The following is a 19,081-nucleotide window of genomic DNA, read 5'->3' as shown; positions in this document are numbered from 1 at the left end:
TCTCTGAATCTGAGATGGCCCAATATCCAGATCTTTTCATAATATGATAGTCTACTAGTGTGCCAAATTTGGTGCTTTCCTCACAAAATGCACAATTGTTATGCTAAGTTGCCCCACTACCTTCACTTTTTTCACATTTTGTTATGTTGCAGCCTTTTGCTGAAATCGTTTAAATTCATTTTTTCCCTCAGCAATCTCCACTCAATACCCCATAATGACAAAGAGAAAACAGGATTTTAGAAAGTTTTGCACATTTATTAAAAAGAAAAAACTGGAATATCACATTGACGTAAGTATTCAGACCCTTGCTATGGCACTTGAAATTTAGCTCAGGGGCCTCCCTTTTCTCTTGATCATCTTTAAGATGTTTCTACACCTTTATTGGAGTCCACCTGTGGTAAATTCAATTGAATGGACATGATTTGGAAAGGCACACACCTATCTATATAAGGTCTCACAGCTGACTGCATATCAGAGCAAAAAGCAAGCGATGAGGTCGAAGGAACTGCCTACAGAGCTCAGAGACAGGATTGTGTCGAGGCACAGATCTGGGGAAGCCTACAAAAAAAATTCTGCTGCATTGAAGGTTCCCAAGAGCACAGTGGCCTCCATAATTCTTCAATGGAAGAAGTTTGGAACAACCAGGACTCTTCCTAGAGCTGGCCGCCCGGCCAAACTGAGCAATCGGGGAGTATGGCCTTGGTAAGAGAGGTGACCAAGAACCCGATGGTCACTCTGGCTGAGCTCCAGAGATCCTGTGTGTAGATGGGAGAAACTTCCAGACGGACACCCATCACTGCAACACTCCACCGATCTGAGCTTTATGGCAGAGTGGCCAGACGGAAGCCTCTCCTCGGTGAAAGACACATGAAAGCTCGCTTGGAGTTTGCCAAAAAGCACCGAAAGGACTTTAAGACTGTGAGAAACAAGATTCTGTGGTCTGATGAAACCAAGATTGAACTGTTTTGCTTCCGTCTGGCCACTCTGCCATAAAGTCCAGATCGGTGGGGTGTTGCAGTGATGGTTGTCCTTCTGGAAGTTTTTCCCATGGTTGTGGGATGGTTGGGGTTGCATCTGAGCAGCGAGTCTTGGAATTTGTGGCGGGGTATTTGTAAGAGCCAATCTCATGTCATCCTCGACATCCAATCTGTTCCTGGTCTTCGTTTTGATGTGGACGAGGGTAGAAAATCCAGCCTCGCAGAGGTAGGTGGAGGCAAATGGAAGAAGAACACGTAAGGCCAGCATGCTGACTTTGGAATATGATTGATGCATAGCTCACCAGAATTGAGTCACCGATTTCTCCTGGAACAGGTCACGTGCTGGAGAGTCATTCCGTAGATCCTATAATTCATGTTGGACTTCGTCGGGGAGGCTGGATACGTCAAGTGTAGCAGAGAAAGGGTTTCTTACCAGTGCCACCTCTTCTCCTGTGAGCTCAGGGAAGTATCGCTGGAATTCCTTTTCTATGTACTCAAGGTGTCCGGTAATCTCATCCTTCAGGAACTGATCTAGTTCGCCCTCAGACTCATCCATCACTCCGCAGAGTTTTTCAAACATGGCGATGTTCCCAAGATTGACTTTCCGACGCCAGTTCTGCAGTTTGGATGTGAAGGCCCGTAGATTGTCTTGAAATAGGAGAACGTGTGTTTCCCTTCCCTGAAATTTCAAATTCAGCTTGTTCAGCTGGTCGAAAATGTCCGCCAAGTACGCAACCCGTTTATTCCACGTTTCATCATCGAAGTGAGCCAGAAGATCTCTCTTTTCTTGCACTTCCAGAAAGAACCTGATTTCGTCTTTCAGCTCGAAGACACGATTCACAACGTTCCCTCGCGACAACCAGCGTACAGCCGTGTAGAAGAGAAGGACCTCATGGTCAGCGTCCATGTCTTTGCAGAGTTCTTTGAATAGACGAGTGTTGAGTGCCCCAGCCTTCACGTAATTCACAATTTTGATCACATAATCTAGCACTTCCCGCAGAGTGGCAGGAAGTGTCTTACTGGCGAGAGCATATCGGTGGATCATGCAGTGGATGCCCTTAGCTTGGGTAGCCAAGCTTCACTCTTGTCTGGAATCCTGACTTCGATCCTGGCATAGCTGGTGCTCCGTCCGTACAAACCCCGCACACGTTTCCCCATTGCAGACCTTCGGTATGAAAAAAGGTAGAGACCTTTTCCATGACGTCAACAGCTTTTGTAGTGCTAAGTGGTTTCACGTGCACAACAGAAGAGGAATTCTTCTTTGATGTCGTCTGAATGAATGTACCTCACGAAGACAAGCAACTGAGAACATGAACTCACATCCGTTGATTCGTCGAGTTGAAAGGAGAACAACAGAGAATCTTTGATTTCATCCCAAACATGCTCTTTCACATCCATAGACATATGAGAAATACGCCTCTGAAGAGTATTATTCGACAAAGATACTTGCTGCATCTTCTTCGCGATGGCTTCCCCGAGAACGAGCTTCACCATCTTCAACATGCAGGGTTTGATAAGTGTCTCTCCAATGGTGTGAGGCTTTTTGTGTTTGGCAATTTCCAACGCAACTTCATATGAGGCCTCCACTGCTGCTGCACTATGTTGCTGAAAAGACCCACTAACATCGAGCTTTTGACGTTTGAGAAGAAGCTCATGGCGTTTGAAGAACTCCAAATCCTTCTCTGCGTGTTCCGGATGCTTCGTCTCTAGGTGGCGCTTGAGTTTCGAAGGTTTCATCGACTCCGCACTCAGGGCATCATGGCACAAGACGCATTGTGGTTTATCGACGCCATTGTTGGCGAGTACTGTGGTGAACCCAATGTTGAGGTCGTCTTACGAGTATTTGCGCCGTTTAGCCAATTCAAAAACCCGGAAATAGACTATGTTCATCTCGTATCGGCAACGCATCGAAAAGAGCGAGCGAAAACTATAGCCAACTCCACCGGCACAACATTATGTTGTGTGTTCTAGGTATCAGCAAAATGAAAGTTTTGGTAATGTTCCCTTCTCCCAAGGCTACCAAGTTCTCCCAAGGCTTCTCGACCCCCCCAGCCCACCCTCCGCGACCCCCTGGGGGGTCGCGACCCACAGGTTGGGAGCCTTATATAGACAGGTGTGTGCCTTTCCAAATCATGTCCAATTAATTGAATTGCCACAGGTGGACTCCAATCAAGGTGAAGAAACATCTCAAAGATGATCAAGAGAAATGGGAGGCACCTGAGCTAAATTTCAAGTGTCATAGCAAAGGGTATGAATACTGATGTCAATGTGATATTTCAGTTTTTTCTTTTTAATATATTTGCAAAACTTTCTGAAATCCTGGTTTCTCTTTGTCATTATGGGGTATTGAGTGTAGATTGATGAGGGAAAAAATGAATTTAAACGATTTCGATTTCAGCATAAGGCTGCAACATAACAAAATGTGAAAAAAGTGAAGGGGTCTGAATACTTTCTGAATGCACTGTTCATACATACATACATACATACATACATACATACATACATACATACATACATACATACGTTGATTAACCATTGATTACAGATGTTTTATGCATTGTTTGTTTTATGCATGGTTGTTTTTACATTGATTACGGATGTTTTATGTGGGTAAATAGACAAAGGGACAGACTTTATTTCATACATATCCTGTAGAGTTCATTAACCAACAAAGCCAGTAGATTATGGATGTTTTTTTGCATTGTTTTTTTTTCTGCAGCCTGGACGAATATTTTACATTTAATTGTCATGCCCATTGCTTTTATAGATTCTAAACAGCATTGAGCAAAAATGTATGAGGGGTTTCAAAGCCCTCTCCAGCATTTACTTTGTTTTCATTGAGTTAACCTGCCCTTATCTATGTGCCAAAGGATGGCAGAGGATGAACAAAAAACAGACGTGGCGGCCTCAACCCCCAAGGAAGGTGACGAGGCCAGTCCACAAGAGGATGAATCCAAAGTTGCACAAAACGATGTGCTCCTCAATCACTGGTGTTGGGTAAGACCCTTTCTTGTGCTTTCACAACCTTTTCAGCTATACACAATTTAATTCCACCTGAATTTTCCTTATATCAGATCTGCAGCTTGGGTTGTACATCTGAAGAAACCCTTTTGGAGCATCGTAAAGGCCAGAAACATAGAAAGGTAAGTGCTGCTAAATCGTTCTCCAAACATTATTTACAAACCAGACAAGGGAAGTGAGATTGAGGGGTGGGGGAGAAAATCGACAATTTTAGAAAACCACAATATATGATGCTGAAAATTCTTAAATTGTTGTGATTTCCCAATTAAAGGAAAAAAAATCGAAACTTGAATCGGATTTAAAACACAACTTTAATGCAGTGTGGCTCAGCAGACAACAACAACCGATTCCACCAGTTTTGCTTTCTAACATGCTCATCAGTCATCACACAAGGAAGGTCGATTTAAAAAAAAGATGATAAAAAAGGAATATTTTTGGGTGAGGTTGACTCTTTCATAAAATGTTGATATTTTAAAACAAATCTTAACACAGCAGTTTGAGTCTGTATCGAATAAATTACTTTTGTTTTACAAAGACGGATTTGCATGATAGACATGGATGATCGCACCAATGTCGACCTTGATTTTGTAATCCCTCACATTTCATGAGTTAAGCTTGCATTATTTTTACCTTTTACGCTGTGCACATTTGCTGTAACTTCACGCTTGCATTCCAGTTTTAAAATCATTAAATGAGGAATAAATAAATATACCACCTGTTTCTAAGTCGTAATATCATGGGCCTGTTGAGTAAGAGCACAGTTGTGGGTGCTGATGGTCCCCGAGTCGGTGAACAGACTTATTAGAGAACTTCATCATTTCTTAAAGATGCATGATATCAAGGTATCACTGATCCAATAATCCAAAGTTATTGCATCTCAATTTTTATGCTTGGATTCACAAACGATACTACATTTAGAGGAGACACACCCAATAATATAAAGTGTGCTTCCACAAAATATCCCCCACCATCGCACACAAAAACATCTTTCCCCAACACAACACGCAACCTGAAACAATATAAAACTAGAACGGCACTCGGTAGAACGCATATCTCTGCCAGGCTGGCTGAAAGGCTGGATCTGGATTCGGACCTGAACTAAAATCTAATTGGCTTGTTCTTGTCGCCTAACAAACTCCTGCATTTAGTTTTGTCATAATCCGTCCACAACTTGTTGAAATGTCATGTGTCTCGTTTTTGGTCCTATCACTAAATGGTGAAGAATCACTTCGTAAAATTGAAAAAAAAAAACTCATATCTGGGTGCGTATTTGGATCTTCACAAAAATGTAATCGATTCGTCCTTGTCACACACTCAACTTCGTCCTTGTCAAGTCCACCAAGTTACGTCCGAATCTGTCCATGTTTTTGAGATATCGTGCTGTATATCGGTTTTACCCATATCACTCAATGGTGACGAATTATTTTTAAAATTCTCATCTGGATCCAGATTCGGATGTTCAACAAAATTTAATCAATTCTTCCTTTTCATACATCTAACATGTCCACCAAATTTCATCCGAATCCATCCACAAACTTGAGATATCCTGCTATGTATATCGTTTTTGGCCTCATCTCACAATGGTAAGGAATCGCTTTTAAAATTCTAGTATTTGGATCTGGGTCGTCACCAAAATCTATCATTTTGTCCTTATCACATACCCAACCTCTGCACCAAATTTCGTTCAAATCTGTCCACAACTCTTTGAGATATGCTGTTCACAAACAGACAGACAGGGGTGAAAACATAACCTCCATCCACCTTCGCTGGTGATGGTGGTAACTAGATCGGCACTCGTGAGAGCGCATACCTACGCCAAGCTGGACAGTTGACGTTTTGTATCCCACTGATAGGCCAGATCTGGATCCAGACTTGAACCAAAATGGAATCAATTATTGCTTGTCACACACCTAACATGTCCACCTAATTTCATCCGAATTCGACAGCACCTTTTTTAGGTCTTGCTCACAGACAGACGAACAAATTGGAACGTTCTTGCACTGGATCATTAAAAAAAGAAATGATGAATTGCAATATCTGATGAAAAAGATTAGAGAAAAAAGAAAACATTACATTTTAATCAAAAATTATTAAAATTATTCCTTTAAAAAAAATAAAAAAATAATGTTCATCCTGGTCATCACCAAAATCAAATGAATTTGTCCTTGTCACACACCCAACCTTTCCACCAAGTGTTGTCAGAATCCATCTTTAATTTGAGATATTGTGCTCGCAAACAGACAACCAGGAGTGAAAACATAACCTGCATCCCCCTTCGGTGGCAAAGGTAAATAAATCCATAAACCATAAAGAAGATAAATCCATAAACGTCATCCACCTCCACTCTGAATCAAAAATACTCCCAATCCACGATCACTTAATAATGTGAGGTATGCAGTTTTTCTCGGCAGCGTCACTTCACATTCCTGCAACTTTCTATTAAAGCATCCCCACCGTCCCCCCAACTCAGACGTTTAAAAAAAAGATTATACAGCTTAACACTACCACATAGTCAACAATATCCCTCCTCCTCCCCTTAAAACCACCAATCAAAAACACGTCCACATTCACCAAGGCACCACCTCAATATAATGCTATTCCCTGAACAACATCCTAAATGTCCTTCTACATATGCCCTTCTAAACGTACACAACACAGAACAACTCTGTCTGGAGAAATGAGGGTGTACCTTGCCAAATTGCGCTGTGGTCACTACCCATCCCTCCAACACTATCTACACAGGATTTGCTTCTCAGAAAACCCACGATGCCCACAATGAAACTCTACTCCACACACCACAGCCCACCTACTCTCCACATGCCTTGCATTTTCAACAAACTTAATGCCAAGCCGTTAACATTACTTCCACAAAATATCTCTGGGAGCAATGAAGGGAAGGGAAAGGGGGATAAGTGACATTTAAGTATTTCTTCATTTTGTCCTTTGTGGCACTCACCACTTTGGCAGGTGGCAAGAGGCAGGATTGGAAGAGAAAGCTTCTTCTAAGAATATTTAGAATCTTCTAAATATCTGAAAAGAGCTTTCTTCCAATTTTCTGTTCAGGTGCTTACAGAACTTGAATTTTCATGTCACAAGCAGCATTTCTTTTCTCCTCTATTTGTAAACTGTATGTTTTACAAAAGTGGATTAATAAGTAAAAGCACTTTTCCTTCTCTTTCCATAAGGAGGCTCCAATAAAAAAGCTAAACCGATAACACAGACAACCTTTACTTTAATACAAAACACCAACAACCAACCTTTGTCACAGCCACATGATGTCACTTGTTGCAAGAAAAAACCCCCCAAAATGGCAGTGTTAATCGTGATACCCATCTGCACGAATTGGCGACATTCAGTTGGTCTGGTATCTAAAACATTGTTGCAAATGCTAAATGTCCATATAGGCTTGTTGACCAAAAGATGCAGAAGCTATATGAATCTTAAGAATTTTAATACTTTTTACTGACTCTTTGACAATTAGTGGGGCGGCTTAGCCCAAATATTCAAAAGAATTGTGCATTTTGTGAAACAAGCACCAAATTTGGCACAAATGTACATTAATATGTTGCGAACATTTTCAGATATTGGGCCACTTGAAATTCCGTAATTTTTTTTTTCAAATTTTTTCAAATTTCGTAATTTCAAATTTTTCGGGTGACACCGTCACAATTTCGGTCTTCGAGGCCGGCCGATAGGCAAAGTGTGACCGGAAGGGACGAGGTTCTCCTGACCACGTGGCCCTCGATCTGGGAAGCGAGAGGCGTTCCATTAGTGGACGCGCCCCTCACGCCCGACTTTTGGGCGGCCCCGGCAGGCCGTTTGTTTTGACGTTCCGTGACAGGCCCCACACCCCCACCTCTGGGCCGACCGGAAGCTTGTGCTGAGTACATCATACCTGAACAACTCAGTGAGGCAGAACACAGCAGTGCACACCAGGGTGACCCCTTCAGTGCATAAACCAATTAACCTGTCCACTGCAGGGCATATAGAAATGAAGTTATTTTCTGCATATAATAATAATATAAGTTCAGTTCTATATAACAATTTCTGTTATCACCACTACCACTACAACTACCACTACTACAAGCTTTGTCTGGAATTTTGTGGACTAACAGACAAACAGACATACAGACAAGCTGGGATCAAAACATTACCTCCTTCCACCATTGAGTGTAGAGGTAAACATCATGGAAATTATATCATGCCCTAGATTTAATTCATGCTTACCCGTGTATTTGCTTCACTGGTTCACAAGGTCTTTTGCATACATGTAATTCAGACTCTCGTCTTCATTGCTGACCACACAATGTTCGCAACATATTAATGTACATTTGTGCCAAATTTGGTGCTTGTATCACAAAATGCACAATTCTTTTGAATATTTGGGCTAAGCCGCCCCACTATATCGGCCGGCCTCGAAGACCGAAATTGTGACGGTGTCACCCGAAAAATTTGAAATTACGAAATTTGAAAAATTTTGAAAAAAAAAATTACGGAATTTCAAGTGGCCCAATATCTGAAAATGTTCGCAACATATTAATGTACATTTGTGCCAAATTTGGTGCTTGTATCACAAAATGCACAACAGGTTTGCTATGCTGCTACACTAAATAGCTATTCAGGCTGGGGTTGCCTTGGGTTGTTGTTTCTATTTATTATTCCCACGCTTTATGAAAAAAAACAAAAACCAGGGGGATATTGTCATCGGCTGATTCTTTCTGTCTCTGTTGTCCGTCTGTCATGCTATCTCCTCAACAGTTGGGCAGAAATTCACCAAACTTGGTAGTTGCGATTACCACATAGCAAGAAGGTGCAAGAGTAGCGTCGTATATGGCCCCGCCCACTGTGGCGTGGTCAAAATTTCAAATACTGCACCCGAAAATGTTATTATGGCCCCTTTTTGAAATGAAACATTGTATATGCTATTGTCGTGTGACTACCCTGTGTGGTGAACACCGCAGGGTGATACGGAGGACCAAATGAGCTTAACACTCCGAGACGTTCAATTCAACATGACGGTATTCGTTATACGTGCGGGGAGGAAGAGACCGAAGAGTGTTTACCTTCACGGATCCCACCGGCAGTCTTCACACCTGGATAAATTAACTCAAACAATGCGAAAGTAAAATGTACAAAAATATCGGTTTTATCTATCTATAATTCCAGTAATCTCTGTGTGTATGCGACCGCTGTTTCTCGACAACTACCGGTCCGATATACTTGAAACTTGCCAGGTATATTGCTGGGGACCCGAGGATGTGCCTTTTCAAGGTTTGAAATTAATCGGACAAGTAGTTACCGAGCTATGTCCAAAAAACGATTCGACCAATCAGAGAGCAGCGAGCTACCGAGCTATGGCGATTTAGCCGTTCGCCGTTCGCTTTGGCTTTGCGAATGGACCAAACCATTTCATGTAAATAGAGGGGGGGGGGGGGGGGGGGTTCTACCGTACTCGCAAGCCGTTCACTTTGGCTTTGTGAATGGACCAAACCATTTCATGTAAATAGAGGGGGGGGATATAATTTGAGATATATATATAGTACGGGCATGCCCTAGTTAAAGAAAATGCCGGTAACAAAATAAAACGTGGCAAAATAAAACTATGATTCCAAAATGGATTGCCCCGAAACAGACCCAAATACAGACAAAGGGAAATATGATGGAAAAATGAATGTGTGATTTAGTGGGGCACTTAGCTCAAATCGGCTGGTGTATCTTGTCAACCATCGTCAAAGATCATCTGAGGCCTTGGCAGGAAACACACGTTCGTTGGTACGCAGCGCTTGGGCTGGAAAAACTGGGCCTCCGTGCGAAGCGAACGAGCTTGGCGTGCAGCTCGCTCTTCCATGTCGTCTTTGTCCTCACAATCTCTGCATGGAAACCGTAGCTCGCCGTCCTCAGTTCCCCTCCTCACGACCACGAGAAAGATGTCCTCCTCACGACCACTAGCAAGATGTTGGAACACGGCCGTTCGCGATTAATCCTCCTTGTGCAAGAGAGCAAAATGCGACCATTCACTATGGGATCCAAAACGAGAAGGGCGAGAGGACGTCTATGCTGAGAGAGAAAATGCAACCGTTCGCGATGGGATCCAGAATCGGACCAAGCGAGATGTCGTCGGCACACGACCGTCCACCACCAGACCCAAACCGAGAAGAAAAATGTCCGCCGCTTCGATTCATTTGTACGTGCGGCTCTGACGTCATCCGTGTCTGCTTCACCAATCCCCTAGTCCCTTCTTACCAGTTCTCTGTGCCAATCAAATCCTGGCCAATCGCTGCTCTTCGGGGTGTGGCTCATGGCCCTGCCTGTCCTGTGTGCTCACCAAGTCAGGGTTATCCACGGCAATGCTTCATTGCTGGTTTCCGGTTGGTTTTTAATTGGTGTGTTTAATGGCCGATTTCTGGCTAGGTTTCTAGTGCGGTGTCATAAGGAACAGAGGAATAAATTAGAGGCAATTACAAACAGGGAATCAATTACCCATAATCACTCGCTAATTAACAAGTCCCACCCCTCTGATGGGGACGAAGATACAAGCTTACCCGACGTCCGGTCGACACACATTCCCTACTTATGATACAGTGAGGTTTCTTCTTCTTCATGACAGTCGGAGCACACTAATCTATACACTCGACCTGAACTAAGGTATCCCTTGTGATACAGGATTTTCCTATCACACGAACCTGGGTTACACTCCCCCTAAAATGGTTTTTTTTTTTTTTTCTTTGGATACTGAATCGAGGCTCGTGAAAGAGCTAACATTTATTTCACAAACAAATCAACCAGACAAACAAGATATATAAAAAGAGGGAGCGGAAGACAAGATGGGGAGACAAGGGGAAGCACACAAACATAACATTTGAGAGCAGGGAGATGTGTGGGAGTGGGAGGGCTTGGGGGGAGGAGGTGTGGGAAAGGGGGGTCGGAGGTGGGAGAAGTATAAAACACAAGGACACCAAGGACTTCCAGGACAGAAGTTGGTATTTCAAAAAAGTGGATTTGGGGTGAAATTAGCAGGGGTAGAAAAGATCAAGGTTTTGGATGGGGGAAGATAAGAGATGGTGGTGAACAGCTGTTTTAAAGACCTGGAGGGTGGAGTGGGATTGAAGAGAGTGAGGGAGTTTGTTCCAGAGGTGGGAGAAAAGAGGAATGAAGGAGTGAAGGTGAGCAGAGAGTCTTGATTTTGGCAGTTTAACCATAAGAGGGCTGCAGGCAGATCTTGTGCGACCTGTAGGAATATTTGCGGGAGAGCCCAGAGAGAGCTGGGGGGGCAAGGCCAGAGAGGAGTCGGTAGAAGACTGAAAGACCACCAACCTGCCTGCGGTGATTGAGTGAGAGGCCCTTGGAGTTAGCTTCATTGCGGGAGATTCCAATGATTCTGAATGCTTTGGTTTCAACAGCGTGAAGACGAGCTAGGTGTGAGGCAGGAGCACCAGCCCAGAGGGGAGAGCAGTATTCCATTGAGCTGCGGATGAAAGCCTTGTATGTGGTGAGGAGCTCAGGTGTGCCAAGGAAGGACTTCGCACGACGGAGGATGCCCAGTCGGCGACTGGCTTTGGAGGCCAGATTTTAAATGTGGTTTTCCCAGAAAAGATCATGGCAGATAGTGAGACCCAAAAGCTTGAGTGACAGAACTTCTTGGAGAGGATTATTCAGAAAGTGGATGGGAGGGTTGTCCAGTTGGTCTTTTCGGAGAGACATCGTAAGAGTGTGAGATTTGTCAGGATTGAAAGACATGTTCCACTTGTTTGCCCAGTCTGTGATTTTGTCCAGGTCTGCAGAGAGTGAGGAGGCTGCAGACTGCCGATCTGAGGGATGAAGAATGGAGCGACAGAGAGTAGAGTCATCAGCAAAGAGATAGAGAGGATTTTCAAGAGAGTCAGAGAGATCTTTGATGAAGACCAGAAAAAGCACAGGGCCCAGAACACTGCCTTGGGGAACTCCAGCCTGAACAGGAAGAGGAGATGAGAGAAACCCATTCAGGGCCACACGTTGACTACGACTAGAGGACGTCCGCCAGCCATGCGTGGAGATTTCCATGGATACCAAAAGAGGAGAGTTTGGTGAGCAGAGCGGGGTGCCAGACCGCATCGAAGGCACGTGATATGTCAAGGGAGACTGCTCTAATTTCCTGTTTGGCATTGAGGACCTCCATCCATTGTTGAGAAAGCAGAAGCAGCATGTCCAGAGTAGAGTGACCAGGTCTGAAACCAAATTGATGATCGGAGATCAAGCCATTGGAGAAGAGGAAAGATTTCATATCTGAAGCAATGATGGATTACATGACTTTGCTGATAATTGGGAGAAGGCTGATTGGTCTGTAGTTGCTGGGATCTGTTTTTGCACCTTTTTTGTGCAAAGCGGTGATGTTGGCTGATTTCGAAGCAGATGGAAGATGACCTTGAGCAAAAGAGAGGGTGAAGAGAACAGAGAGAGGGAGTGAAAGAGCGGAAGAACAGGATTTTAGGACCCGTGGGCTGATGCCGTCATGTCCAGTTGCAGAATCAGTCGAGGGTTGACAGAAACTTTTCCACCTTGTCAGGAGGAAAGGACACAGAGTCCAGGAGCAGCTGGGTACGACTGGGTACGGTGGGTACAGAGAGGGATGGGTTTGGGACACAAGATTTAGAGGCAAACAGTTGAGGCATTCAGCTTTTTCACGTGCGGAGTCAGCCGTGTGGCCATTTGAGGTGAGGGAGGGGATGGAGGGGGAACAAACACCAGAAACGGATTTGACCACACGCCACCAGGATTTGGAAGAGGGAGACAGATAAGAGATTTCGGTCCTGAGAACGGAGAGATATTGTTTCCTGGCTCTCCTGAGGGTGGACACACTTGTTTCGGGCTTTGTGAAAGGAAATGAGATTTCCTTCCATTGGATTTGCTTTCCAGGAGACGAAAGCAAGTTGTTTCTGGGCAATAGCCTCACCACAAGATTCCGTGTACCATGGACGGGAGGAAGGGTATGACAACTGAAGACGAGATGGGATAAATCTGTGCATGAGAGAGAGAGAGAGAGAGAGCAATTTACTTTGGAAGAATTCCCAGGATGAGTTGATGTCAGAGGCGGTAGAGATGGGAGAACAGTCCAGATGATTGATGGCTGCTTGAAGACCATGCCAGTTGGCCTGAGTGAAATGCCAGACTCGTCGACGCTGAGGAGGCTCTCTGAGAATGGTCAGAGAGATGTCCACTTCAACAAGCACATGATCAGAAGAGCCGATTGGAGCAGAAGAAGAGCAGCAGACATTTTCAGGGAAGTTAGTCATAACCAAGTCCAGAAGAGAAGATGCTCCGTTGATTGAGAGCCGGGTCGGGAAATTGACAGATTGTGTCAGTCCCAGTGAGTCACAGATGTCCTTTGCTGAAGAGCCATGGCTGGTGAGAGAGGTACCCACACCCAGCCAACTGGCATGGTGACAGTTGAAATCACCACATATGAGGAAGAGAGAGTTGGGATGGGTAGATAGAAGTTGGTCCATATTATCAGACAACGAGATGTCGATGGAGTCATCACTGTTTGGTGGACGGTACAACACACATATGAACAAAAGGTGGGAGCGAAGGGGAAGCCGTAGCCAAAGGTATTCCTGGGGGTGACGTGGAGAGAGGGCAGTGCAGGGAGAGTGAGGAAGAGTTTTTTTTATAAAGATAGCAACCCCACCTCCAGGACGAGGCTCGGGTCTTTCATACCGGAGGAGGGAGTAACCTGGGAGAGATACCAAGGAATCGGAGACATCATGAAGGAGGAAAGTTTCTGTTAAGCAGATCACGTCTGGTTTGTCAGAAGCAACCTGTATGGAGAGATCAGTCAAGTTTGAGCGAAGGCCCCGGATGTTTGAGGTCCATACTGTTAAGGAAGAGGAAGGGTGAGCATCGGATACAGAACGGGGGGGGGGGGGGGGGGAGTGGTAGGGTAAGATGTGGAAGAGGAGGAAGAGGTAGGGAGAGCTGTTGAATGTGTCAGATTTTAGAATAGCTTGGAGAAAGGGAAGAATGGGGCAGACAAAAGGTTTGATGGTGATTGGGTGAGGTGCAGTGAGGTGTTATTTGAGGAGGGGGAAGAGTGAGGCAGAAGGTTGAGGGAGATGAAGGGGGAAGAAGCGGGGAGGACGCTTTGAGGAGGAGGGGTGAGAGGGGAGTCTTGGAGGGGAGGAGCGAGGGAGAGTCTCGGAGGGGAGGGGTGTGGGGGTAGTTTAGGAGGGAAGGGGCAAGGGGGGAGATTTGAAAGGGATGAGTGATGGGGAAGATTTGGAGGGGAGGGGCAAGGGGGAAGATTTGAAAGAGATGGGTGATGGGGATGATTTGGAGGGGAGGGGCAAGGGTGTAGATTTAGAGGGGAGGGGTGATGGGGAAGTTTTGGAGGGGAGTGGTGATGGGGAAGTTTTGGAGGGAAGGGGTGATGGGGCAGATTTGGAGGGGAGGGGCAAGGGGGAATATTTGAAAGGGATGGGTGGTAGGGAAGATTTGGAGGGGAGGGGCAAGGGGGAATATTTGAAAGAGATGGGTGATGGGGAAGATTTGGAGGGGAGGGGCAAGGGGGTAGATTTGGAGGGGAGAGCTGATGGGGAAGTTTTGAAGGGGAGGGGTGATGGGGAAGATTTGGAGGGAAGGGGTGATGGCGAAGTTTTGGAGGGAACGGGTGATGGGGAAGATTTGGAGGGGAGGGGTGAGATTGGATTTTGAAAAGTGTACGATTAATGGGAAACGAACATTTATTGCAAAATGAGTTTCTTGAGACATTCTCGACAAAAATAAGTTTGAGGGCGCTGAAGGATGGGTGGAGTGCTGGAGAGTTTAGGGAATGAATGAAAGATGCACTGTGATGGATGGAAATTTTTTTTGGAATAAATAGATTTGGTGAGCAAGTCGAAAGCATCCTTTTATAGAAGAAGAAGAAAAAGGTGTTGTAGAATACGACAGAATACAGTTCTTCAGGGGACAGATGAAACATTTTTTAACCGTGATCACGTGATCACAAACAACGTGGTCGAAGAACGAACGAACAAATGAAAACGAACAAACAGATAAGAACAGAGAAGGAAAATGTTTATTTTTATTTATTTATTTTTTTTGAGAGGAGATTTTAAAACAAAGTTGGTATGGGGTGAAAAGACAGGGAAAACCAGAGACCGAAAGTAATTGCAGCGCGATCGAAGAACCGCTGAGACAAAAACAAAGCCTCAAGCCAAGGTCGGACACCATAGCCTACTACACTCGGCCTCAGAATACGCGACCCGAACTAACCGACGATTCTGTACACAGGTATGAAAAACCAACACCGAGAATCCTATTAAAGACACCCCAATAGTTACATACACCGAAAGAAAGATACAGTTTCGACAAAAACACAATTGTGAAAAATTACTTAACTTCGAAAGCGTGCGAGCAGGGACAGCTTTGAATAGACGTGACCTCCAATCTTGCGCATGCGCAGATCCATTCACGCCCTCCAGGCACCCTTGTCACACAAACTTGTATTTCTGTCCCTGCCTCCCCTTCACCATTCTCACACCACTTCCCTTCCATCTTGTCTCTTGCACACAACATATGTCCACTCTTCTTCTGACCAATACTTCCACCACTTCTCCTGATCTCCCTGTCATTGTCCCTACATTCCATGTCCCAAACCTCAGAAACCGATCTCCACTTCGGGCTGTACCCTGCCCATATGTACTTGTAATTGTCATGGTTTTCACTGCATGGTGGATCATATACCAAACTTTTTTTTACATGCAGTGTGTACGGATGTTTTTTTTTTTTGAATTGACTTCTGGTTCATGCCTCAAGGAGGGATGGGTATTTGGGGTTGCAGAGGTCAAAACGGGAATAAAAATTTATCTAAAAATTTGATATTTGGTTATTCCTGGTGGAACTTTTTGCCATCTTTCAACTTTTCATTCAGTGGGAAGTGTAGGGATTTGCGATGGCGTGCTGTCGACTTCGTTCAAGTTATTTTTGTCATGGGATTGTTGTTGTTATACAAGCTTCCCACCCTGTCATATCCAGAAGGAAAAAAAAAAAATTCGCTGTCATATCAGGTCTGGTATATCGACCTGGTGGATGGCACTTCTGGCACATTGCAGGGTGGTTGTTGTTGTTGTTGTTGTTGTTCTATAGTCCTCCCACCGTATTTCATATAATCTCATCACCTGTCCTTGGGTGTACATAATGTATGACAGCGCTGCATGTCTGTGGATCTGAAACGTCATCAAAAAGATGATGAACTTTTTGGAAATCTAGAGTGAGCATTGGGCGAGACGTGGGAATAGACTCCTTTTCTTAGGAACAAGGATGTGGTCTGCTGAATAGTACTGCATCATTTTTCATGTGATCCACGTCTTTTTCCTTCTATCATGCATTTTCTTGGACCTTTTACAAAGTCTTTACAATACAATATTCTGAAATGTATTAAAGTAATGAGTGCGGTACATAGGAACGACTGCACAAATATGCAAAACTTTTTAAATATTGGTTGTTTTTAAACTCGGCGAGGAGTAAAAAAAAAAAATCGAGAAAGAGGGAGGAGAAAAAACATTTTCAATAAATGTTATTTGAATTTTTTGCATGCTTGATGATTCAACAATGAAAGGTGCTTTTACTTATTGACTCACTATTATTTTAATTCCTCATCCACTGGATTTTAAAAGTTTGTAGGTACAAGTTTTGAATGCTGTCACTTGCGTGACAGACCATTGAGGGGGCTGTTTATTAATGAATGAAGTTGCCTCCTTAAACTGCATATTTGTTGTTTTATTTTTGAAGTTCCCTTCTTCATCTGTGCTGAAGAAGGGGATATTTTGATGAAGTCTTATGAGAGGTTGCTGGCGCTATTTGCCTTGCAATAACAGAGTGTTTCCAGTGTTTCATTACAGTGGCGACAGATAATCACTAAACTCTCCTGCTTGTTTTTTCCCCCGGAATTGATGAAATTCCTTGGGGAAAACTTTCCAGGCCGAGGCAGCATTGGGACTCGGCGGTGAGTAAAGACAGGATTATACAATCTTGTCGACTCGTGTGACTTTTGTTGCACGACTTACTTCGGATAACTTGTTTTCTGGAACTTGTTTTATGTTTCTGCCTGCAAACCATGGCTATGGTTGAGTGCTTACTAAAATATAAATACACTGTGACACAAACATACGTTTTTCACTAGGTAATCGCTTACCATACATTACATATGTCGTCACAAAAGCTTGCATGTGATGTGTCCAGAAGTGGCCGTTCCACGTGAGCTGTGCAACCAACGTTACGTATTATACCGTGACGTTCTGTGATGACATTCTAATATGGACTTGAGCCTGACTTGTGCCTGATGGCATGGACTTTTGAGGCTACGTTTCACTCATTGGGCACTACCGTACACTTGCACTCTCAGTTTCACTCATTGCACACACGGAACCAAGCTAACGGTTCTTGGCAGGACTTGCAGGCAGAATATTTGCACCTTTTGCAGAAATAGTCTATTGTGCTTTCAGAGAGCACGCTTTCTGCCATATCTAAAAGTGATCACAAGGACGATCACTTGAATCAAGTGCTTCCTCTCGGAATGCCCCACGTGCATTTGTACTTTTCATACAAGACAAATGAGCATCTTAATTGATGGTTTAATAAGGCAATTATATACTGTAAGCATGTTTGCTTAAATGGAGTTAATCTCCTTTGTCATTTGTCATAAATCTGTGCATTCTTTTTTAACTGAATATTGTTAATGCGGGGAAATATTTTCCTTTGATAAATGTTTACTAATTCGGTGTTGGAAAAGGTGAGAATTTTTTCATTGTTGAATTTGATTGTCGAAACGGTAAGTATTCAAAAAGTCATACATTTGTTACACAAGGGGAATTGAATAATTCTAGCTTTCTTCACTGTCACATGCCCACACCAATGCTACGATTTCCACTTCTCTCACCTCACTTTTCTCTTCCTACCTTCTCTTCTCTTCCACACTTCGCTCCTCTCCCTTCTCTCTTAATTATTTTTTTCACAATTTACACCTCCCACACTGTGTTCCTATTAAGTGGATGGATATTCACGTTTTAGTAACGATACTCTCAGTTGTCCCAAAATATACCAACTTTTATTATTATTATTCGTTTTTACTTTTCATTATAGTACAGTCATTTCACCCCAATACACTTGCTCCATTTGTCCTCGATCTGTGTATAAGGTACAGTAACATTAAAGTTTTCACACATTTATCCTTCAGTTTGGTTTGTCCATTCAGTTCCTTATCATTGGCGAATGAGTGACTTAATAGCTCTGACCTTAAATGCCGAAACAGATAATAGTCATCGGGCTCAGGTCCAAATTCTACAAGGAGTGATCGAGCTACATAGAGTCCTCAACACTGGTCTTGTGCAAATGCACTTTGTCATGAAGAAGTATAGCTTTGGTCTCTATCCCTCGGTGTTTGGCCTTGATGGTCTGCCGCAACGTTTGCATGTGGCTAGTTTAATATTGTTCTTATGCATGTGGTTGTTCGTCAGGAAAATTGAGGCCATGATTTTTTGCTGGATGTAAATTTTTTTTGTGGCAGTGAACCTTGTGCTTCCACTGTGTATTCCAATTTCGTTTTGGGATTCCAGTGGTGAAGCCATGTCTTGTCATCAGTTCTCAGAAGAATGATTAAAATCTGCGAAACTCTCTTAAAGGGGAACCCAAATGAAAAAAAATAAATTCTGAAAACCTTTGAAAATCATTAATCACAGCCTAATTTGAAGGGCAAATTGTTTGAATTTTTTTGCCAATCACAAAGTGTCAAAAAGCCCTTGAGTGTCGATTTTCGGTTTCGCCAGTGACATCAAATTATGAACTCACCTTGATCCAAATGGGGTTTTACAAAGAGAACCGTGCATGTCGAGCTTGGATTCCTATACTGATTCCATCTTCATTCACAACTCTGAAGGTTCTCAGTATGTTGAAACCGATCAATGGGATTGTGAAGAAACTATTGGAGACAAAATTAGTAATGGAAATGCTTTCGGGGGAATTGTGGATCCGTTTCATATTTAGTCTTGTGGCATACGAGCGAATCAGACGAATGTGGTGTTACTGAAGAGGAATATAGCATTGTTATGTTC

The 19,081-nt window shown here is 43.6% G+C and overlaps 1 protein-coding gene and 1 pseudogene across 1 annotated transcript in view; one reads left to right on the top strand and one right to left on the bottom strand.

The window, feature by feature from the left end:
- Positions 1 to 1,341: 1,341 nt before the first annotated feature.
- LOC144893064 (SCAN domain-containing protein 3-like) lies at positions 1,342 to 2,867 on the bottom strand (annotated as a pseudogene).
- A 982-nt stretch (positions 2,868 to 3,849) lies between these two features.
- Positions 3,850 to 19,081, top strand: part of LOC137431274 (uncharacterized) — a 117,225-nt gene continuing 101,993 nt past the window's right edge. Inside the window, exons 1-3 of the mRNA XM_078781789.1 lie at positions 3,850 to 3,974; positions 4,052 to 4,120; positions 16,953 to 16,977. The gene's annotated coding sequence lies outside the window, so the exon portion shown is untranslated. The remainder of the gene's footprint in view (positions 3,975 to 4,051; positions 4,121 to 16,952; positions 16,978 to 19,081) is intronic.

Source organism: Myxine glutinosa, chromosome 7, assembly GCF_964187855.1.
Source record: "Myxine glutinosa chromosome 7, kmMyxGlut1.1, whole genome shotgun sequence".
Classification (NCBI taxonomy): Eukaryota; Metazoa; Chordata; class Myxini; order Myxiniformes; family Myxinidae; genus Myxine; species Myxine glutinosa.
This window is presented reverse-complemented; position numbering and strand designations above follow the sequence as displayed.